Source organism: Scyliorhinus torazame, chromosome 1, assembly GCF_047496885.1.
Source record: "Scyliorhinus torazame isolate Kashiwa2021f chromosome 1, sScyTor2.1, whole genome shotgun sequence".
NCBI classification, from domain to species: domain Eukaryota; kingdom Metazoa; phylum Chordata; class Chondrichthyes; order Carcharhiniformes; family Scyliorhinidae; genus Scyliorhinus; species Scyliorhinus torazame.
The window spans coordinates 235,800,020-235,824,755 of record NC_092707.1 but is presented as its reverse complement, the minus strand read 5'-3'; positions in this window follow the sequence as shown (position 1 = coordinate 235,824,755).

Sequence of the window (24,736 nt, the reverse complement as noted above, 5' to 3'; positions counted from 1 at the left end):
TCGCCAAATAATGTTGCTAATTTTCTCCTTGGTTTAATTGCTCTGTTTTATCATCTTTTCTCTTGAGTCGCCAGGTTTCTTATGATACCGCCACGTGGTTCAAGTCCGAGTAATGATCAATAATCCAATACACCGATTAGTAAGATTTAAATCAAAGCACATTTATTATACACAGTAATCACTACTCATACACAAATTCTACGTTTAAGCTACTTCTACAACTAACAGGCCTATACTTAACTTGGAACTGGCCACCAGGTCAGGGAAACAAATGGCCTTTCATTCGGGTTCTGAGCCTGCGGGATTCGAAGTTGGTACAGATTGGTAGCTAGGAGCGCCTATCTCGTAGCGAGCGTTGAAGTAAGACTTACAGTTTTGATCAGCTGCTGAAGAGTGAAGAGCTGGAGAAGCGATGGAGAAGAGAGCGATTTGAACTTGGGGCTCAATTCTTATAGTCCCCAGGGGTTTCCCGCCTTTCGGGGCGGACCCTGTACCTGGTACCAAGTGATTGGACTTTGTCCCAATCGCTTGGTTCGATTTTCTCCAATGCTGGAGCGGTTCCCTGATCGATGGGCGGTCTTGAGGTGGTCGTTCACCTCCCTTTGTGTAGGCTTCTGCTGGCGCCGAAGAGTCTGGTTTTGCTTTGTGTGTCTAAATGTTGCCTATTGTTCCCGGGGATTGCTCATTAGTATGCAGATGGCTGTTGTTTTGTTATGCTGATGGTTGCTGGTATCGATAGTGTCTGGCCTTTCCAGAGGTAAATACGCAGCTGCTCGTTTTTGTCTTGCTGGCTGGCTTTCCCATCAGCCTTTGCCGTTCGCCATTTTGAATTGGGAGTTGGCCATTTTAAGTGGCTACACTGGACACCATCGAGGACAAAGCAGCCCTCTTGATTGACACCACTTCCACAAACATTCACTCCCTTTATCACCGAGGCACACAAAATCCACCAGCAATACTGCAGCCAAAGGGATAACACTATCGGAGCACTTAGACCAGCAAAGATGCTTGGGAGACTTATTAAATGAGAATGCAAAAAGGATAGTTAGTTTAATTTTGTGTGTGATAATTGAGAAAAACTGCATCTGCTTTGGAAATGACTTCCACATCAATAAGAGGGTCTGCGAGGCGATTGCCATCATCCCCAACACGAAGCTTCACAACACTGGATGGTTGATTGATATAGTTGGTTTGGAATGTTTGCATTCTGGTTGCCTTTATTTCAGTGGAGTAACCAAGAGGATCCACACCAGAGGGAAGGTATGATTTAGAACTGTTATCGAATGGGGAGTTGCAGTTGTGTTCATCGGTACTGCAGTCGAATCACAGAGTATCTTATCAGAAAAGGGCTGTGTGGGCAGCACGGTGGCACAGTGGTTAGCATTGCTGCCGACGGCGCTGACGACCTGGGTTCGAATCCCGGCCCTGGGTCACTGTCTGTGTGGAGTTTGCACATTCTCCCGTGTCTGCATGGGTTTCACCCCCACAACCCAAAGATGTGCACGGTAGGTAGATTGGCCACGCTAAATTGCCTCTTAATTGGAAAAAATAATTGGGTATTCTAAATTTATTTTAAAAAAAGAAAAGGGCCATGTTGGTTGCTGTCTCCTTCTTCTTCCTCAACTTTTGTCGTACACCTGGTGATGCCCTCACAATGGTGAGGTTGTGCAGGATACAGCAGACTAATAATAATAATAATTTTTATTATTGTCACAAATAAGCTCACATTAACACTGTATTGAAGTTACTGTGAAAATCCCCTAGTCGCCACACTCCGGCGCCTTTTCGTGTACACTAAGGGAGAATTTAGAATGTCCAATTCACCTAACAGCACGTCTTTCGGGACTTGTGGGAGCAAACTGGAGCACCCGGAGGAAATCCACACAGACACAGGGAGAACGTGCAGACTCCCCACAGACAGTGACCCAAGCGGGAATCGAACCTGGGACTCTGGTGCTGTGAAGCAACAGTGCTAACCACTGTGCTACCATGCCGCCCATATGACAAATGGTGATCTATTCCAGTATTCCTCCAAAACGGTTCAGGAGTGTTGTTTGAGCATTCCATGATCTGTATGTGGTGCATGGCTCTTGTTATGAACATGCTACACATGTGTAACTGCGTTCCACATCGATGTCATGAGCAGGGTGGTCAGTGAGTGGTCATAAAGCACGGTATTCAATTTGTAACTTAACTGGTTAAAATAACTTAACTGGTTGATGGGGCTGGTTTAGCACAGGGGGCTAAACAGCTGGCTTGTAATGTAGATCAAGGCAGCAGCACAGGTTCAATTCCTGTACCGGCCTCCCCGAACAGGCGCCAGAATGTGGTGACTAGCGTCTTTTCACAGTCACTTCATTGAAGCCTACTTGTGACAATAAGCGATTATTATTAATAATAAAATAATTATTAAAACTACAAATAAGTCAAACTTAAATTAATTCTATAAAATAAAGTGACATCACCGCAAGGGAAGTGGCTGATTGGTGACTAGCTGGTGCATTTGTAATTATTTAAGTTTTAAGGTTTTGTTTCTGTTAAGTCAGTTAATAGTCAATTATATAGAGGTATGGCAGGGCACCTCAGTCCCTTGGAGTACACATCCTGTTCCATGTGGAAACTTGCTGATCCTTTAAGTAGTACTGTTGAAGCATCCATCCTGCTGCTAAATTTTAGTTAGTTTTGCGAGATTAAGAGAGGGTGTTAGCTGGAGCATTGAGTTAGAAAATCAACATTACAAACTGACTGAGGTCAAAATCAAAGTCAGATGTCAAAGTGTGCACGCCTGGCGTTTCCATTTCGAACTGCAAACAGAACCTGTAGCACCAAAACTTGAATGCTACAGATTTAATTCTGTGGCCAACAATCATGAAACTATGTAACTGCTTTGATTAATACAACACGCTTGCTTTCAGTCCCAAACTTCTTGTTCTCCGATTCCAAACTTTAAACTTACGTTGCTCCAACTTTACCAGGTTTAAACTATTCTTTCTAACTCTCAGGCACGTTGGGGTAAATTTTCCCTCAAGCTTCAGGACCCTGAGTTGAAACCAAATGGAGACTCCAACGCGAGCCGGGAGTGAGATTGGGATACAGGGATATTCCCGGGGCAGCCTCCTGATTGGTCATGGAATCATTGAATCCCTTCGGTACAGAAGGAGGCCATTCAACCCATTGTGTCTGCACCGACCTTCATAAAGAGCACCCTTCCTTGGCCCACACATCGCCTCATCTCCATAACCCCACCTAACCTTTGAACACTGAGGGGCAATTGATCATGGCAACACATTAACCTGCACATATTGGGACTGTGGGAAGAAACCAGAGTGTGGTGAATGTATAATTACTGATAATTCCCCAGTGCACTGTGTTATGTTACTAACCCTGTGGGCTCTACCTATGGGCCATTGTGTGGCTTCACCCACAGGGGATATGTTGGGGCATGTACGGGCTCCGCCCATGGCTCCACCCCCTTTACAGGAAGTATAAGAGCTGCTGACCTGCGGGGCCGCCTTCAGTGTTGTACCGGTCACAGGCAGGCTCAGTTCGAAGCTGATTAAAACCACGGTTTACTTCTCCACGTGTCTTCGAGGGAATTGATGGTCGCAGCACAGAGCACCCGGAGGAAACTCACACAGTCACGGGAGGAATGTGTAAACGCCACACAGACAGTCACCCAAGGCTGGAATTGACCCTGGGTCCCTGGCGCTGTGAGGCAGCAGTGCTAACCACTGTGCCATTGTGCTGCCCTTCATCTTCCAACTCTCTGCCCAATTTTAGACAGAGGGTGGCCCACACTCTGGAACCTCAGCAACCCCACTGGGACTCTGCTGTGGCAGGCAGGAAATCAAGCCTCAAAATGGAAGCACCCTGAAAGTCATGGCAATAATAAGTATTATAGAGGGCCCAAGCAGGCAGGTCCCTCTGGTGGCAGAGTTTGAGCTGCAGACACGACCTTTGGTGCCGGAGGCGTCCTCTTTAGGAATTGAGTGTCTGCACCTCCGCCGGACTGCTACAGGGAGGCTGTCTCCATTAAGCTGGCAACCTCCCCACATGATGGGGCTGCTCCACAAATGCCAAAAACATCATCCCTAATCGGGGCCTTGATACCTTCAATTGACTGCTTGCCTTCATTGAGGGGGCAGCCAATTTGCCTGAAACCCACCCTGGAAATTTCTCTGGCAGCAGGAATGTGTCTGAAAAAGAGCTATCCAGACTAATCCCACTTTTCAACTTGTGTTTTGCAGCTTTACAGGTTACGGCACTTCACATGCATATCCAAGACCTTTTGAAATGTGTTGAAGGTGTCTGCCTCTATCACCCTTTCAGCAGTGAGTGCCAGACACCCACCACCCTCAGGGTGAAAAGAAGTTCTCCTTGATTCCCCTCTAACCTTTCACCAATTGATTTGAATCCATGTCATCCATGGTTATTGCTGAGGGAAATAGGGCCTCCTTATCGACTCTGCCAAGGCCTGACATAATCTTACGCATCTCAATGAATTCTCTCCTCAGCCTCCTCTGTTCCAAAGAGAACAATCTACCCTTAATTACCCAATCTCTTCTCAAAGCTAAAATTTTCCAGTCCTGGTAACACCCTCACTGATCTCTTCCATACCCTTTCTAGACAGCTAGTCTCACTCTGATATGCATTCCCGAGATCTAACCTTCATCTTGGAGACCTTAGGCTGAATGCTCCGCACCCTGATGCTGAAATTGTGGCCAGTGCGGAGAATCCATTGTCCTGCACAGAATCGGGACCGGCACCGGTTCCTGATCCTGCGGGCCCTGAAATACGTCGCGCCGCCTTGGACCTACCTGGGGCGATTGCTCGAGGCCCACTCCGCCATTCTCCACCCCTGACCGGCCGAAGTCCTGACAGCGTGGATCTAATGTGGTCCAGCTGGTTGGGAAACTAGCGTGGCGGCTGCGGACTCAGTCCGCGCCCGCCCTGGTTGGGGGTGGGACAATCAGAGGGCAGGGGGCGGCCTTATAGGTGGCCGGGAACTGTTTGTGTGGGTGGACAGGGTCGGGTGCGCAGCCGATTGGGGGGCCTATTTTCAGGGACCAACTCTGCGGTCCGAGTCGGTCATGGAGCACGGCTCGACCACTGGAGGCCGGCGCCATGCGCATGTGCGGCCTCCGACCTCCGAAGTGCGGGGGCCTGTATCTGCAACAAACGCTGCTAGATTTATGCCGGGTCCCTGCTAGCCCCCTGCAGGGCTAGCAATTTGTGGCTCTTTCACACCAGTTTTTCTGGAATGAAACTCCACAGTTTTGACACCGGCATGGGGACATAGTCCCAATAATGGAGAATCCAGTCCCTTGAGTTTAAGAGCCGCGGGGTTATGCTGCAACTGTACATGATCCTGGTGAGACCACATTTGGAGTATTGTGTGCAGTTCTGGTCACCTCACTATAGGAAGGATGTGGAAGCATTGGAAAGGGTGCAAAGGAGATTTACCAGGATGCTGCCTGGTTTGTGTGGTGTTGGGCGTTCTGACACACAGATGAGCCAACACAGTTGTATTTGGTACAACGCTATTTTATTCAAACTTACTATCTACAGTTTTGTCTTGATACTCTGCACGTGGGGACTCCCTGTCTGTGATGTTAAAACAGGTCTTGTCGTTGTCCTTGTCCCCAGATCTACTGTCCACCAGGTGTCGTGTTTGTCCTTTAATACTGTCCCTGTCTTTGTCTGTGATTGGTTGTGGTGTTGTGTGTTCTGATTTGTCTGTTGGTGTGTCTATCATGATGTGTGTGTTTGAATATCATGACATCCTCCCTTTTTACAAAGATATGTGCCTACGTGGTTATAAATATAATCGTGTCGTGAGTGCATCTAAGAGTGTGTGTGTGTGTTGTGTACAGCATGTGCATATGACGTAACTATTTACATGGGGCGATGTCGGGTGCGTCACGCTAACCAGGTTGTACCATAACAAAACATGAATGCAAAAAAAAAACTTTGAATAGTGGTCCGGTCAAACGATATCTGGAACGATAAACAACAACAGGTTATAATACAGAAGTGTTTAACTTTTTAAACGTATGAACAGTGTTATAAGTCCAGTCTAATAGGTGTGCGACGAATTCGGGTTGACCGTTAGGGTGGCACTCCACTCATCGGCCGGATTGATGGCATTGACCCTGTTTACATCGATGACGGAAACCCGGAAGGCATCCTGGTTATCTGCATCATTTAGCTGGAAGTCTTGATGCGTGGGCTGGACGGTCCTGACGTGTCTGCGAGGTTGTCGGAGATGTGTAGGATCCATGGGTTGTGCCGCACGACAGTAGGCAGCATAGTGGCCCATCTTGCCACATCGGAGGCACTGTCGGTTTTTAGCAGGACATTGCCCTTTTAAGTGTACAGCTCCACAGTTGCCGCACATCATGACGTCACGGCGTTCGTTGCGCCACTGCGCATGCGCAGTGTGATCTTGCATTGGGCGCGCCTGCGCGGTGCGTCCCTCGATGTTGCCGTTGGTTTTGGCGCGCACAAGCGCGGGAGACCGCGAAAAGCGCGGGAAGCGGCCGCTCTCGTCGGGGCCGCGGGTCGGGAGATAATCGATGGCCTGGATGCGTTCGGCGTCGTGGGCGGCCTGGCTTGCCGCTTCGACGGCTGGGGACCCCCTCCGTGCCAGTTCGGACGCCTGAAATCGTGCAAAACGGCTGGTTGCATTCTCGTGGAGGACACAGGCTTCCACTGCAGACGCTAAGGTGAGGCTTTTGATTTTAAGAAGCTGCTGGCGTAGGCCACTGGAGGCAACGCCAAAAACAATTTGGTCCCTGATCATGGACTCTGAGGTGTTGCCGTAACCGCAGGACTGCGCTAGAATTCGGAGGTGCGTCAAAAAGGGTTGAAAAAGCTCCTCCTTACCTTGCAGGCGTTGCTGAAAGAGATATCTTTCAAAACTTTCATTCACTTCAACATTAAAGTGCTGGTCTAGCTTGAGGATGACTGTGTCATACTTGGATTGGTTTTCACCTTCTTCAAACACCAGTGAGTTGAAGACGTCGAGGGCGTGCTGACCTGCGTAGAAGAGGAGCAGTGCAATCTTTGTTTCACCCGAGGCTCTCTGTTTCTCGTTGGCTCGGATGTACAGGTCGAAGTGCTGCTTGAAGAGCTTCCAATTGGTAACAAGGTTCCCCGCGACTTGCAAAGGCTGCGGTTTATTGGTGAGGTCCATGTCCAGAATGGCAGGTTAGTCGGCAGGTATCGATCCACTCCTGTACCATGTGGTGTTGGGCGTTCTGACACACAGATGAGCCAACACAGTTGTATTTGGTACAACGCTGTTTTATTCAAACTTACTATATACAGTTTTGTCTTGATACTCTGCACGTGGGGACTCCCTGTCTGTGATGTTAAAACAGGTCTTGTCGTTGTCCTTGTCCCCAGATCTACTGTCCACCAGGTGTCGTGTTTGTCCTTTTATACTGTCCCTGTCTTTGTCTGTGATTGGTTGTGGTGTTGTGTGTTCTGATTTGTCTGTTGGTGTGTCTATCATGATTTGTGTGTTTGAATATCATGACAGTTTGCAGGATAGGTCTTATGAGGAAAGGTTGAGGGAGCTAGGGCTTTTCTCTTTGGAGCGGAGGAGGATGAGAGGCGACTTAATAGAGGTTTATAAGATGATGAGGGGGATAGATAGAGTGGACGTTCAGAGACTATTTCCTCGGGTGGATGTAGCTGTTACAAGGGAGCATAACTATAAGGTTCAGGGTGGGAGATATAGGAGGGATGGGGTAGGTTCTTTACTCAGAGTGGTTAGGGTGTGGAATGGACTGCCTGCTGTGATAGTGCAGTCGGACACTTTAGGAACTTTCAAGCGGTTATTGGATAGGCACATGGAGCACACCAGAATGACAGGGGGTGAGATAGCTTGATCTTGGTTTCGGACAATGCTCGGCACAATATCAAGGGCCGAAGGGCCTGTTCTGTGCTGTACTGTTCTATGTCTATGTTCTATGTTGGCTCGGCGCTGTTCAGCACTGGTCTCCACAAACACCTGACAGAATGGCACTCGTGGGGGTCTTGCAGGAGATTGGAGGCACCCAGGTGCTTGCCCTCTGGGCAAGGTGGTACCCTGGCACCGCTGATACCAGCTGGGCACCACGACACTGCCAAGTTGGCATTTTTGTATAGTTGTAATTGGCCCCGGGTGTGCCTGCCTGCGTGTGTGTGGGAGGCATGGGAGTTGGGTCTGGGGAGGTGTTCGGTGGTCGGGTCAGGGGCTCGAGAGATTGGGACACCATTTAAATGTGGCATCCTGATTTTAGCTGCACTGAGGAGTTCCAGAGAGCGGAGTTCCTCAGTGCAGAAAACAGGGCTAAGTTCAGTCTTATAGTTCAGTGGCCCCGATCTACCCAGATGGGCATTAGATAGAGGTGTGTTTCTTGGTGCTGTTACAGTTGAGCCACATTATGAATGCTTGGCTGAGATCCAAAAGTTCCAAAATCACTTATGAATGAAATGAAATGAATGAAAATGAAAATTGCTTATTGTCACAAGTAGGCTTCAAATGAAGTTGCTGTGAAAAGCCCCTAGTCGCCACATTCCGGCGCCTGTTCGGAGAGGCTGGTACGGGAATTGAACCGTGCTGCTGGCCTGCCTTGGTCTGCTTTAAAAGCCAGCGATTTAGCCCAGTGTGCTAAACTCAGCAAGGGGGAGGGGATGGGGGAGTTGCATTCACATTCTGATTTACAAAGTTAAGAGGCTATGAAAGGATTCATTGTGTTTATGTGGCTCTTGCATTGAAATTTGAAAAAAAAAGTTGACTATTTGAGGGGATTTAAAATTTTTGGATGAATTTCATGTCTGATATTGTTTTCTGTTTAAGAGCAGTCTTAGATTGTTAACATTTTGTGTCATCTCCATATGGCTTCTGAACTCTTCCCAGAATGGATACTGGCGAGGTGGCATGGAAAGGTATGAAGGGACTTGTGGAGTTTGGTGGGGGTATTAGGGTGCATAGAGAATGAGAGGGGGTTGGGCTAGTGGCCCAACAGCTTTTATAAAACTGGGTCAAAGCCTGAGAGAGACAAAGTCGGCTTTCTAACCAATCTGTCTCAACACTACTAACTCCCTTGCTGGTTATTTTTAGCCTTCCTTTCCTCTGCCATCCATACTTGCTTATCAATTTTCTGCCTTCCATTTCCATTTACTTCTGTCCTTTCTAAATCTATGCTCAGGTTACACCCCCAACCCCCCATCCCCCACCCGCTGATCAAACTATTTCAAATCCACCCCCCCACCCCCCTACCCAGCAGCATCAGCAAACGGTCCCATGAAGATATTAGTCATGGCCCTGTTGAACTGCAAACCAATCATCCCATTCAGGATCCATCTCCCACAAAACTGGTCCCAGTGCCCAGGAATCCAATGCCCTCCCTCTAGCACCATCTCTCCATCCAGAAATCCACCTGCTATCCTCCTTTTTCCATACTCACTAGTGCGTGGTACCAGGGGTAACCCAGGGATTACTACCTTTGAGGACTTGTTTGCAAGTTTCTTTCCAAGTTTTTCTACATTTGTCTTCAGGACCTCAACCTTCTTTCTGGCATGGACCAACATTTTTGGCTGTTTGCCTTCCCCCCTCAGAGTGCCACTCAGTGACATCCTTGAACTTGGCACCAGGAAGGAAACATTCTATCCTGGATTCAAGTCTGCAGTCACATAAATGCCTGTCTGTTCCCCTAACTATTGCCTATCTATCCGCTAACATCACAAATTTGTCTCTGATCTGGACAAGAACATAAAATGCTCATTAGCTCCTTCCCTTGTCACTTTAGGTGCTTTTTACCTCTCTCCCTGATACTTGCAGCCCATGTGTACGATACAGTTCACTCAGGGACTCCAAGCTGCTGTCGCCAGTAGCATAGTTACCTAGAAGTTAGAACTGGTTTAATCCTTCTAACTTTTCCTGCGCATCTATTCCACTAAGAGAATTGAAACTCTTTAAAGGCTCCGACTTTCAATCAGAGTTTCAGAGGATTCCGCATACAGGGCAATAGCCGGTTGGAAATGAAACTGCTTGGGCCATTTCCATGTAGTTCTTGTGTAGGGACATCTGAGGGGTTTCCCAGCGCATCTTCCAGGATTCGACCCTCCAGATTGTATCTGGGAGATCTGAGCTGATATGTGCCTGCGCAGAACTTGGATTTTGTCCTTCACTTCAGCATTAATTTGTCTCAGTCAGGTATATTCTTGTAACAGAGCCCACCTCCCAGACCCAGATGCCGCTCTTCTAATATTCTTTCTCAGAGTTTACTCTTGGGTCTTGTGTTTGATTGTGATTTTTTCTCATAAATGACTCATTTAATTTCAGACCCAGGGTCCAGATTTCACCAAACTGAAATGGATTTGGGTTTATTGTCACGTGTACCGAGGTTTCTATGTTCTATTAAGGGAATAGTGTCGATGGGCTTTAGATTGGTTCAACAGGTTGGCGCAACATCGAGGGCCGAAGGGCCTGTACTGCGCTGTAATGTTCTATGTACAGTGAGAAGTATTGTTCTGCGTACAGTCCAGGCAGATCATTCCACACATGAAAAACATAGGACATACATAAATACACACTGTAAATGCGAAGCCATGATGTGGAGATGCCGGCATTGGACTGGGGTGAGCACAGTAAGAAGTCTTACAACACCAGGTTAATGTCCAACAGGTTTGTTTCAAACACTAGCTTTCAGAGCACTACTCATTCACCCGAGGAAGGAGCAGCGCTCCAAAAGCTAGTGAGTAGAAACAAACCTGTTGGACTTTAACCTGGTGTTGTAAGACTTCGCACTGTAAATGCGTAGACGTAGACAGGTGAAGCATATGGAGTGTAGTGCTACTCAGTAGAGAAGATGCGTGGAATGATCAGTTCAGTCCACAAAAGAGTCATTCAGGAGTCTGTAACAGTGGGGAAGAAGCTGTTTTGATGGGCGGCTGGTAAGTACTCTCTCTCCTTGCTAACTCCAATGTGGGGGTGAACAGTGTAAACACCACCCCTCCCACCCTGCAATGTTTGTGGAGTTGGGCTCCTTCAGTCAGTAGACATGGTTCACTGACTCTCAGAGGAGATGTGAACCACAGGAAAACTTCAGGCCCAAGTGGGAAACTGAAGAAAAACAATGATCTGAAGTGATTTTGATCTCCAGAGTCCTTTGAAAATAAAAAAAAACCTTCAGCAGCTTGTTACTTAATAAAATAAAGTTCCCTCTATTAGAGAATATGGGGAATATGAGTGGGCCTGGAGGGAGCATGTGGGTGGATGGAGGGATGACAGGGAACAGGGATGAGGGGTGAGTTTTTGATGGCCTGACATTCATGATTAAAACTGATATCCCAGAAAACGGAGGTGGGCATTCTCGCCCGCTGGCCTGGTCATCCATTGTCTCTGTTGCTGCCTTGGTCTGCCTGCAGAGGTGGCGGGCCTGACTCCATCCCGCCCAACTTCCCTGACACAAAATCTGGCATGCGATGGGGGCCTTTTTAAAGGAGACAATCTGCCAGGTTGAGAACTTTCCCGGCTTGACCTTCCCGCCTCCTCCACAAAAATCTCGTCCTTATTTCTGGATCGTAATCATAGCCTATCTTCCCAGTAAATCCTGAGGCCTGGGCATTTTAAAGGTCCTTGGCTCACCCTTCCCTTTTCGAGACCCCCTGATATGTTGTGGGAGAACTATTTAATGGAGACATTTTCACACCCATGGATTGCTCTCATCTCTGACGAGAAGTGAACGGAGAACTGGGTAAGTTATTGCACATCACATTTAGCTCAAGTAAAGGCAGTATGAAAATAGATGTTAGAAAACAAAATAATTCAAATATATTCAGAAAATATTACGATGTAGATTCAAAATATGAAGTACAGTTTCACTTAAATGTATAGCAAGGTTGCGCCCTGTTTACTTAATATGTGAAATTATTGAAATAACCAGTGGAGACCCAGTTTTACTTTACTTTGTGAGTTCATTTAAAAAAATATATATATTTATTAAAGTTTTTTAACACAGTTTTTCTCCCTTGCAAACAATACCGCCCCCCCCCCCCCCCGCACGTAACAAAAGAAAACGAGAAATCGCGCAGAGCAAGATATATACATGGCAAAATGATATATTTACACAGCTTTGTACACTGGCCCTCACCCGTACGTGCCAGTTTCCCCAACCCTTCATGTTATCTCTTGCTCATCCACCATCCCAGGCAGTCCCCCCTTTCCCCCCCCCCTCCTCCCCCCTCCCAGGACGTCCCCTCCACCCCCCCCCACCCCAAGGTTGCTGCTGCTGCTGACCGATCTTCCTCTAACGCTCCGCGAGATAGTCTAGGAACGGTTGCCACCGCCTGTAGAACCCCTGCGCAGACCCTCTCAAGGCGAACTTAATCCTCTCCAAATTTATGAACCCAGCCTGGGTTCTACAGGCGTTTATCCAGGCCTCCAGGCTGGGGGGCTTCGCCTCCTTCCACATTAGCAAGATCCTTCGCCGGGCTACTAGGGACGCAAAGGCCAGAATGCCGGCCTCTTTCGCCTCCTGCACTCCCGGTTCGTCCACTACTCCAAATATTGCTAGCCCCCAGCTTGGCTTGACCTGGACTTTCACCACCTGAGATATTGCTCCCGCCACTCCTCTCCAGAACCCCTCCAGTGCCGGGCATGACCAAAACATATGGACATGGTTCGCCGGGCTCCCTGAGCACCTTCCACATCTGTCCTCTACCCCAAAGAACCTACTCAACCTCGCCCCCGTCAAGTGCGCTCTGTGGACTACCTTCAATTGTATCAGGCTGAGCCTGGCACACGAGGAGGAGGAATTAACCCTACCTAGGCATCAGCCCACAGACCTTCCTCAATCTCCTCCTCCAGCTCCTCCTCCCATTTACCCTTCAACTCTTCTACCAGAGCTTCCCCTCTTCTTTCAACTCCTGGTGTATTTCCGACACCTTGCCCTCTCCGACCCATACACCCGAGATCACCCTATCTTGAACTTCTTGTGCCGGGAGCAACGGGAATTCCCTCACCTGTCGCCTCACAAAAGCCCTCACCTGCATATATCTAAAGGCATTTCCCGGGGGTAACTCGAACTTCTCCTCCAGTGCCCCTAGGCTCGCAAACGTCCCGTCGATGAACAGGTCCCCCATTCTTCCAATCCCCGCCCGATGCCAGCTCTGGAACCCCCCGTCCATCTTCCCCGGGACAAACCGGTGGTTACCCCTGATCGGGGACCACACCGATGCTCCCATTGCACCCCGGTGCTGTCTCCACTGGCCCCAGATCCTTAGCGTTGCCGCCACCACCGGGCTCGTGGTATACTTTGTCGGCGAGAGCGGCAGCGGTGCCGTCACCAACGCCCCCAGGCTCGTTCCTTTACAGGACGCCATCTCCATCCTCTTCCATGCAGCCCCCTCTCCCTCCATAACCCACTTGCGGATCATCGCCACTTTTGCTGCCCAGTAGTAGCTCCCCAGGTTTGGTAGCGCGTGAGTTAATTTTTTATTGCACTGGTTAAACTATGCCTGCTGTCTCTATTTGAAACTTGTTTTGTCCCCCATTTAAAATCAGAATTAATGACTATGAAAATAGTGCACAAGGGAATTTGACAGTAACTGTTAACCAATGTACTAGAAATAATTGAGGACATTGAATTTATAATCTTCTTATGAACTCAAGTGATTGTATGCTAATCCAGTACTTAAAATGCTCAGTTTGTGTATGAATATTTTTCTGGTGCCTTTTTCAAAACTCCATTTTGAGACTCACTATTCTTGTCAGTCCATTCCTATCAATAAACAAAATGATCCAAATACGCATATCTACAAGGTATGTGTGTACATATAGGGCATTTTTCTTTGAGTTTGCCTTCATATAGGAACAAAATCAGGTCAGTTTGGACTGCGGTATCAGCACAATTAAGGAAATTCCTGAGGCGGATTCTTCTATCCGTGTTTGAAGATTACATTAGTTACTGCTGTCTCCCCTTGTTAACTGTTCCATTGATTATCTGGAACACAGCATGTTAAATTTAAGAAAGCAAATCATGCTCCAACTGGAATCATACAGCTAAAAATAGAAGGCCAAGGAAATGACTGGGGTGATTATGCAGCAACAGCAATTGCAGTATATTAGTTGTCTACTGTGCACAAGCCTGGGTGACTGATATACTGTAATTGATGCTGAGCTGTCTGTCTGAAAGAACATTTGCCAGAAACACACAGGAAGGTAATCAACATCTCTAAACATTGTGGGCAGGATTTTGCGTCCCCACCATACACTCCCGCCGCCCCCCCCCATCACATCCCAGGTGGGTTTGCTGTCGGCGGAGGTCGTTTTGCGTGGCTTGCCCATCCCGCTGCCAGGGAACCCGTCACGTGGGATTGCCTTCGGCAGGACGAGAAGATCCCGCCAGCAGGAAGGGCTGGAAAATCCTGCCCTGTGAGTTTGCTGCCGTTTCTGTTGCTGGCTTCTGTCGTCAGCTGCAGTCTCCAGCTCAGTGTTAAATGCCCTTTGGGCACAATTGTTCTTGCTCTATCAACACAGTACACACACTGTTTTCTTTTGGTGCAATGTTACTTTGTACCCTGAGTTGGAGTCGTATTGTTTGTCAATATACTTTCTTCTGCCCCAGATTCCTGTTTTAATACTTTGCTGTAAACAATCTCAGTCGACATTATGAATACTTTAATTAAGGGGCGTGCAGGACAAGGAATTTTTGCTTCAAGCTGTGTGTGAGTGTTCATTAAATAAGCTTACAGCTGGTCTTAATAATGCCAGAGCCGTGTATAGTGAGCACAACACAGTGTTCAGCAACATGGCAGTGGAGAAGTGCGTTGTCATGAATGTCATGGCTTCTGCCACATGGTAAATTGGAAAGGACTGATTATTTGCAAAGGATTTAATCATCACTGTTGGAACTTCTTGTCTCGGAGTGAAAAAAAAGTCAGACATAGCAGAGAAATTAAAGTTAATTTATATATAGGAGAATTTAAATTCCAAGTATACTTAGCACAGTCTTACTTGTAATTGTGATTTTCAAGCTAATTGCCCACTAGTTTTCCCTCCTTATTCTTCCCTGTGTTTCCTCCATTCCAGGCAACACCGATGGCTGAGAGGGCAGTCACTAGCTCTCAGCCACCACCAGCTAAGGGGGCATGGGTGAGCAGCCTGCAGAATTTCTCTGCAATTTTCCCTCAGTCATTGTTGCTACCGCTCAGCATCCCGTCTGTGATAACTTGTCTGACAACCAAAAACTAAGTTGAATGGCAGAGAGTTTAACTTGTTTCTCATCATACCTTCAAAGTGAAAGTAGGTGCTCCAAAGTGCGATGTTGCAATACATATAATTGCAAAGTTGACATTAACTCTCAGCCCAATTGTCATTGCTCTTTTTAACTTGAAGCTAGAAGTTTCTCTGGGATTAGTTAACGCTCGTGTTGGTGTCTCAGTCAAGTTACTCACATTATGGCTAGACAGACAAGTTGCAGCGTTATCTTTCCAGGAAGCTGAGAGCTAAATAAAGAAGAAACATATTCTCATGCCAGTCAGGGTTCTTCAAGGAGGTCTATTTGAGACTAGCAAGAGATCAGCCTGTTTTGTTATGCTCTTGTCGTAGCATAAGCTGCTTCCTTGATGTGCACTCTGGCAAAGGAAGGTTCAGACTTGGAGATAGCTTTAACAATTTTATTAAACTATTAACAATTCTCCCACTTGGATTCAACGCTACTGTTAATCCTGCTATAGCTATTCAGACTGATGAACCAGTCTGCTACAATCCACGTGGTGGGAGTGATGTTCAATCAACCCTGTGTCTGTACTCACTGAGTGTCTCCACTGGAAAGAGACTGAGCATGTGTGATGTGTCCTTTTATATGGGTTGGTGTAATGCCCCCCTGTGGTAGTGTCACCTCTGTGTGTATCGTGAATGCCCATTGGTCATGTCCTATCTTACTGACCTATTGGTTGACTGTTTGCGTGTCATGTCTCTGGTGTTCCCTCTAGTGTCTAGCTATGTGTAGTGTATGTACATTAACCCTTTGTGTACTTACAGTGATGTATGTCATCACATCTCCCCTTTTTTGTGTTACATATTTTCTGTACAGTGTTAAAGAAAATTGAACAAACTAGGTAGATGAGTGATATCTGTACAAGTTATGATAACAGTGATCATTAAACAATAAGTCCAAATCATATGCATGAGTCCAAAGTTCACTAATTATTATGGTTGAGTGGCTTTCTTGTTTGGTTGGTGAGTTGATGATGTTGATGGTGGCATTGCTTTGTAACCGCCATCAGTGTCCCTGTGCTGAAGGAACCAAGAAGTGGTCAAGTCACGTCGTTGTCAGATTTGAACTCTTTTTTTTTTCTTTCGATGCTTGTGGTGGTAATTCTTGATAGCATCTGTCCTGAAAGCCAGGTTGCCTGTTGGTAGTGCAGCAAACGTGAAGTGGTAAGATGCATCGTCCTGCCATGGCATGTCATTGTACTGAGCTGAGCAGTAACTGTGTCCCTCATTTGCAGAGTTGTACCATGTCGTACCAGGTCGTAGTTCCATTGTTGTTGTTTTTGTCGTGCTTGTTGTCAAAGTAGTTGCCTTTGGTACGCTTCTTGCTATTGTCTTTGATGTTGTTGTTGTGTTGGTTGGTTTTGTTGTCATGTTTGCTGCGCTCAAGGAACACACTCTGGATAATACGAGTCCTTCACACAGTTACTCGTGTGAGCGTGCTTTGTGGCATCTGCTATCTCCTTGAGTGTGCCGTCACTAAGTTTGCGGCACTTCCCGTCTGGGGTCATGTCCGGCTTATTTGAATCAGCTTTGGCTTGTCGATGCTCCCCGTCTGGAGTCTGGTCTGTTTCACCTGAGTCAGTTTTGGTTTGTCGATGCTCCCCGTCTGGAGCCCTTTCTGGTTCACCTGAATCAGCTTTGGTTTCTTGACGCTCCCTGTCCGGAGTCATTGCAGGTTCACTTGAGTCAGCTGAGGTTTCTTGATGCTCCCCGTCCGGAGTCAAAACATTCAGGAATGCATTTGCTTATGGAGAGGCTCGAGCGAGAGAGGTTTGAAGTAACGTGGTGTCACCGGAGTCACCAGTAGTCTCACTGTGATTATCGAGTGCCTCTGTACATTCTAGCTGAGGTCTGTCACGTTGTACATCTGGTATGGGAAGTGGGATGCCGTCGTCACGTGTCTCACATACAGTGGGTAGAGCCTCAGTGTCTTCTTGTCATTCACTTGAGCTGGGTAGACCGTCAGAGTCTTCTTCTGGTGGCTCAAATAATCTGGGTGGACTGTCATAGTCTGCTTGCTGTACACTTGAGCGTGGTAGACTGTCAGAGTCTTCTTCTTGTTCACTGGAGCGTGGTAGACTGTCATAGTCTTTCTGTTGTTCACTTGAGCGTGGCAGACTTGCATTGTCTGCTGTTGGTTGCTCAGAGGAGGTTGCTAGACCCTCATGGTCTTGTTCATGCAAGGACTGCGCTTGGAGTCTTGCATTGCTTCCATCGTGGAGGCTGTCCACCAGCTCGCTGTGGAGGCTTGTGTCACTCCCTCTGTGGAGTCTTGCAGCGTTCCTTGTGTGGAATCGTGCATTGGTCTCTCTGTGGAAACTGTCATCACTTCTTGTTGTTTTTGAAAACTCACCCCACTATTCTTAGAAGTCCCCCTATACGAAAAAGGGCCAACATTCTAAATGGTGATCAGGGATTCTCACTCCCTGACTCTAATGCAGGCTTCAGTGGGTGCTATTCAGGTCAAACTATGTTTTCAAGTTATCCCCCGGTATAACCCATACCTTCACCGACAATTTTGTCTACTTACCACTTAGTAGCATCGATCCTGGGTCCTGCATTGCTAACTAAGTAAAGTAGACTTTGGAATAACCACTATTTCAGGTTAAATTAAGTTATTTTATTATTATATTTTTTCTTTTAAAAGCTGCAATTACTGTCTTTACAGAAAGGTAACAAGATCTTGCTTCTGGATCCTACTGGTTGGTTGAAGGGACCTTCAGGCCCACCTTGACAATCAATCTTCTTTTTAAAGTCTGGTCTTCTTTAGATGTATTCGCTGGTTAGCTCGGTTGCTGTGTCCTATCTTTCCCATGTACTGAGCTGTGAGAGCTGGCTCTGCTGGCTGTCTCTGAGCTGACTCTGCCTACTCTTTAAATTCTAGTCTTCCTTAGATGTATTAGCTATTTTAGCTCGGCTGCTTTGCCCTGTCTCTTTCCCACGGCTGAGCTGACTGTAATCTGACTCTGCGTCTCCCCCCTCTCTCTCTCTCTCTCTCTCTCTGAGTTCTGGTTCTGGTTCTGCCTGCTATCCCCTTTCTTTGGGTTTATATATTTTTCTAACAGTTACCTAGTTTTTATGACTTTATTGTAAAGTAACTCTTGATTTAACTTTGATTGTAAAAAGCATCTTTGATCTAAACTTTCTAATCCAACTAAGTATTCATTTTGACATGACTTCCTCTCATAGATCTGATTACATTGTTTCCTTTGTGATGTTCAAAATGCTTTGACTTCAAGAGGTGTGAATTTTGGTTTGGTTCCTGTCATTTCTATAGTTTTATTTTCCAATTGTGTCCTCAGCTCATAATTTTGACTTTGATTTTGGCTTTGAATTATGTTTCTCGTAGATTGATAGTCTCCAGTTTTCTTTAATTTACCTGGAATTAGCAAAATTTCACACCTAGAATTCAACTGAACCTCATCCCTTTTTCCAGCTGCTCACTAAGATAGTTACTTTCAATGAAGGTGTGAGCCATTGTTTTTGGCTTCATTCAGAATCCTGTTTGTCTTGTTTGCTAAGCCTGCTTGACCAAGGATATCTGCATTTTACAATCCTCTCCTGGCAGCTGCTGTTAACCCTTTGTGGGATCTTGCCCTGTATCCTCTCATGTTTCTCTCAGACCAGATATTGCCAGACTTCCGTGTTTCAAATGACACATCTTTCCATATTTTCAATAACACCCCGTCTTGACATTTGAAACATAACTATATCATTTGGTCAATTATCCCCATCTAATTGTACTAACTAACATTTATCCACGATCTTTCTCATTTGTATGTACATGTTTTGATTTTAAATTGTGCACCGAAATCAATTCGTAAATGTATCCATATCACAGACCAGTGTCTTTTTTCGTTCTTTCCTCAAGTCCAATTACCATGAACCATAGACGCAGCCGCTCAGGAAGGTAACTCAATAGCTATATCTGTGTGTTCCACTACCTCCAAAGCATTTTACTTCCTTGGGATAGCAGCACTGTAGAAGCTTCCTCATGTCCCTTAGAAACAGCACACAACTCAATCCACCAGGAACCAAAAGGATCTTTTGTTCATCACTGGCTGTTAAGTGTCCCATTTTTCTGTCATCCAAATTGCTTTCCGTTTCTCATTGGAATGGTAAATTATAATATCATGTACCACCCACTGATTCATTAATTTAAAAGGTTCAATCGATCCTGCTTCTATCCCTGACTTCCCCACATTAATGTCGAACATTGTCCTGAACCATGTATGTCTGCCAGCCCCTGGTGTACATGAGAGAATATCTTTCTGACAAATTTCCTTTAAATCCCTTTTGTCTGTTATCATTTCCCTTACAACATTTGCAATACAATATGCCGACAATATTCGCAAAACCACATCGAACTGTCACTTTCCTTTTTCCAAATAAATTCTCCCTATTGTTAAATACACAGAAAAAAAATGAAGTCTTATCTTAATACATTACTCATTACCTAACCACACAAATAGACCGTGTGTTCCAACTTTACATATGTGCCACTGTTATCACAATTTCAATACTAAAAATAAAGTACAATATCGACACATCCCTTCGTGGCTTTGGGACCAAAAGTCATTACATACTAAATATGGTGTGTAAACAACATCAATATTATTTGTGATGTTCTATGCAGTTAAATCAAGAAAACACACTAAACTACCACCATTCCCCTCTATTAAAACATTCACACATCTTAGAAATGCTGATCAAGTTCTCGAATGGCACACATACCCCCATTATCATACATACATAACAGTGCCTACCAATTTACATGACATTTCTTCTTTAATAATGATTACAGCTCTTCAGTGCAATATTGTTTGTTGCATTGGTACTAATTTTTTCGCCGTGGCATCGAGCTACAAAAATTCTTAAACTATTGTCACTTATCATGTTGGGTTCCTCTTCAGTCGCTGCCGAGACCCTTAATAACCCCACCGCGTAGTACATGCCCCGTGGAGACCACAGATCATCCATCAGCTGATGTCCAGTTAGCGATGTCTGACCGGAGGTTTCACTGTTCAGTAATAATTTGATATTTTGATTTGTTTCTAACCCGTAAAGTTTTCCTCCGGGCTCTGTCATTTAATTCCCTCAAATATGTAGCCAATTGTATCATTAGTTTTCCCCCAATCCTGTCTAAAACATTCTTCTCTGGAGTGTAGTTCTCTTCCTTCTTGTGAACTGGTTTGTCTGTTATTTATTTTTTCCATCTGAAAAATCAAATGAACAAGTCAAAGGCGGAGAGGGCCCTATTCTTTACTTTGTACTTTCCATTTTTGTTTGGATTCTCCAGAAGTGCCCTCTCCAGGACTTCCGGATTTCTTTTGCCACCATTTCTTTCCATTTTCTTTTTGAACTGGTTTATTTTCCTTATCATTGATGTATATCATACAATTAAGGCGTGTTAAGCTTCCTCCTTCTGTCATTGCACCCCTGAGTGAGATTCGAAGAATCTCAAACTCCTCCTCTTTTGCTCACTCAGTGATCCAATCTGGTCGAAACCTTACCCTGATACATTCCTGATATTGCTACTGCACTTACTTTAATTACTTTATTTTAATTACGGACAGATTTTTATGAAGGTAAGTTCCAAACATGACATTTTAACTTCATCATCTGTCCTATCAATGCTGGGTTTTAATTCACTGTCTTTCCACCAATCGGGTCATGTGTTTTAATTGTGATATTTCTTGTGCTCCAGACACCATTCTTCTCGAATTCAACTGTATGTTTACCCAGATTATGAACAATCTTGTCTTTACATTTCACAGATTCACTGATTATATTCCCTACAGTCTTAGTTGGTAGCTTCACCCAAACATCCTCTTTATTATCAATTGATTTTAATACCTTAATTTTTTCTGCATCAATATTTATTAAATCTTTCCCTGCCATCAGATTCTCATTTCCTTATACTGCAAGTAATTCTCTTAATCTAACTTTTGATCCAATATCTTTATTCTCTAAAGTTCCTTCTTCAATGTATTTAACATTCTAAACATCATTTTATTTCCTGCTAGTGACAGTCATTGATCATCGGGCACTAGGACCCTGGGGAGCTATGCAGTCAATTTCAACGCTCAGTTTCAAAGCCTGCAAGCAGCTGACTGCTGCCCAGTACAAACTCTTTATCCATTTATTCTGAGACCAATTTAGCTCTGAACATACTGATTCACTACCTCATAATACTGATCACATTTCTACCTGCCATTTATAACTTCTAATTGATGTGAAACTCGGTTTTGCAAAATACAACATTTTTTAAAAATACAAACACCAAAGGAAATTCACAAATCCTTATTAGACATACATTCATTCATCCACTCAGATCTTGGATCTCTACTCTGTAGGGTTTCACAAATCCTTATTAAACACACACACACACATTTATCCACTGAGATCTTGGACCTCTATTCTGTCGGGTTTTAGTTAGTCTTAACAAAAATTGAGACCCCTCCATGCTGATAACTCTTACTTATGCAGGAGTTTTTTGCCTCTGTTAATCTTTTCCACTCTTGTTTCATTGCTTCAACTCTTTTGACCGTGTTTCAGAGCAAGAGGATTATTCTAATTGCCATTTTTCGGAATTCTAACTTCTGTTCCTGGTTGTCCCTTTCAGTTGCACTCTGAAATTCAGGATAAGTACCCTTTCTGGGCCCTATCCAAGGCTAACAAAGGCACTATCTTCCTGTTTTAGTTAAGGGTCGATTGGTTATTGGTCTCTAAAGGTTCCAGGCGTCCCCTAGTTCTCTAGGATTTAACCTCACAATCTGCCTTACTCTAAGAATAATTTATTTTTTGGCCTCCTTTTACCAGTAATGGATGCAAGATTTTTAGTGCTGTCACCAAGATGTCTTGCAGACTTTTTCTCAGGGTCAGCATCTTCTAGTCTGCTGATTTAACACCCAACATGAGTTTTATGTCCCCTCGATCCACAGAATATCCTTTCAAAAGTCAATCACACATGACTTTCCAGACTAAACTCGGCCGGTAAAGTCTGACTCACACATAGACCAGAAATTTCTAATATTCTAGCCTTTGTGCCGGTTAGAAACTTCTAATATTCCAACCGTTTCTTGGGAACTAGAAACTTCTGATATTCTAGCCCCCACTCTAGCCCCCATTCTGCTCAACTAGAAACTTCTAATATTCTAGCCTCGCTTTACCTAGAAACTTCTAATATTCTAGGCCTCCACACTGGATGCCATGGAGAAAGCAAAACAACCGGCTGGGCATAATTAACATGGTGTTAACACGTCGGGTGCCATGTAGAAAATAAAGCAACCCGTTAGGCGTAATTAACAGGGTTTTAATTAAACGTTGGCGCCATGTTTTTGAAAACTCACCACTATTCTTAGAAGCCCCCCTATCCCAAAAAGGGCCGACATTCTAAATGGTGATCAGGGATTCTCACTCCCTGACTCCGATGCAGGCTTCAGTGGGTGCTATTCAGATCAAACTATGTATCCCCCGGTATATCCCATACCTTCACCGAAGATTTCATCTACTTACCACTTAGTAGCATCGATCCTGGGTCCCGCATTGCTAACTAAGTAAAGTAGACTTTGGAATAACCACTATTTCAGGTTAAATTAAGTTATTTTATTATTATATTTTTTCTTTTAAAAGCTGCAATTATTGTCTTTACAGAAAGGTAACAAGATCTTGCTTCTGGTTCCTTCTGTTTGGTTGAAGGGATCTTCAGGCCCAACTTGACAATCAATCTTCTTTTTAAAGTCTGGTCTTCTTTAGATGTATTCGTTGGTTAGCTCGGTTGCTGTGTCCTATCTTTCCCATGTACCGAGCTGTGAGAACTGGCTCTGCTGGCTGTCTCTGAGCTGACTCTGCCTACTCTTTAAATTCTAGTCTTCCTTAGATGTATTAGCTATTTTAGCTCGGCTGATTTGCCCTGTCTCTTTCCCATGGCTGAGCTGACTGTAATCTGACTGCTTCTCCCCTCTCTCGCTCTCTCTCTGAGTTCTGGTTCTGGTTCTGGTTCTGCCAGCTATCCCCTTTCTTTGGGTTTATATATTTTTCTAACATTTATCTAGTTTTTATGACTTTATTGTAAAGTAACTCTTGATTTTACTTTGATTGTAAAAAGTATCTTTGATCTAAACTTTCTAATCCAACTAAGTATTCATTTTGACGTCTTCATCTCATAGATCTGATTACATTGTTTCCTTTGTGATGTTCAAAATGCTTTGCCTTCAAGAGGTGTGAATTTTGGTTTGGTTCCTGTCATTTCTGTAGTTTTATTTTCCAATTGTGTCCTCAGCTCATAATTTTGACTTTGATTTTGGCTTTGAATTATGCGTTGCTTCTATCATGGAGTCTGTCCACGAGCTTGCTGTGGAGTCTTTCATCGCTTTCTGTGTGGAGGCTGGGACCCTTTGTGGTGCGTGGACCACTCTCTGTGTGGAGTCGGGGACCCTTCGCGGTGCGTGGACCACTCTCTGTGTGGCAGCAGGCCGCTCTCTGTGGCGTTGTACCGCTCTCTGTCTCTTGGTGTCAGGCCGCAGCAGAATCCTGCACTCACGATTCGGGATATCATATCTGCTGGGCTGAAGATCCTCAAATCCGAAGAACTCGTCATCGAGGTCTTCAATGTACAACACGTCTAGTTAAGGATCGCATTAGGTACTGGGGTAGCCTCCCAAGGTGAAAGCTTTGTCTGAGTCATTGTCTTCCAAGACCATGGGCGGGATTCTCCGCAATTGGCGCGATGTCCGCCGACCGGCGCCAAAAACGGCGCGAATCAGTCCGGCATCGTGCCGCCCCAAAGGTGGGGAATCCACCACATCTTGAGGGGCTGAGCCCTAACCTTGAGGGGCTAGGCCCGCGCCGGACTGATTTCCGCCCCGCCAGCTGGCGGAAAAGGCCTTTGGTGCCCCGCCAGCTGGCGCGAAACTGACTTTGCCGTGCGGCGCATGCACGGGAGCATCAGCGGCCGCTCACGGCATCCCCACGCATGCGCAGTGGAGGGGGTCTCTTCCGCCTCCGCCACAGTGGAGACCATGGTGAAGACGGAAGGAAAAGAGTGCCCCCACGGCACAGGCCCGCCCGCGGATCGGTGGGCCCCGATCGCGGGCCAGGCCACCGTGGGGGCATTCCCCGGGGCCAGATCGCCCCGCGTCCCCCCCCAGGACCCCAGAACCCGCCCACGCCGCCTTGTCCCGCTGGTAAGAGAGGTGGTTTGATTCTCGCCGGCAGGACAGGCATTCCAGCAGCAGGACTTCGGCCCATCACGGGCTGGAGAATCACCGGGGGGGGGCCCGCCAACCGGCGCGGCGCGATTCCCACCCCCGCCGAATATCCGGTGCCGGAGTATCGGCAACCGGCGGGGGCGGGATTCACGCCAGCCCCCGGTGATTCTCCGACCCGGCGGGGGGTCGGAGAACCCCACCCCATATCATCATGTTTTGTGTCGGAGCTGGCATTGGGCTTGTGATGTCC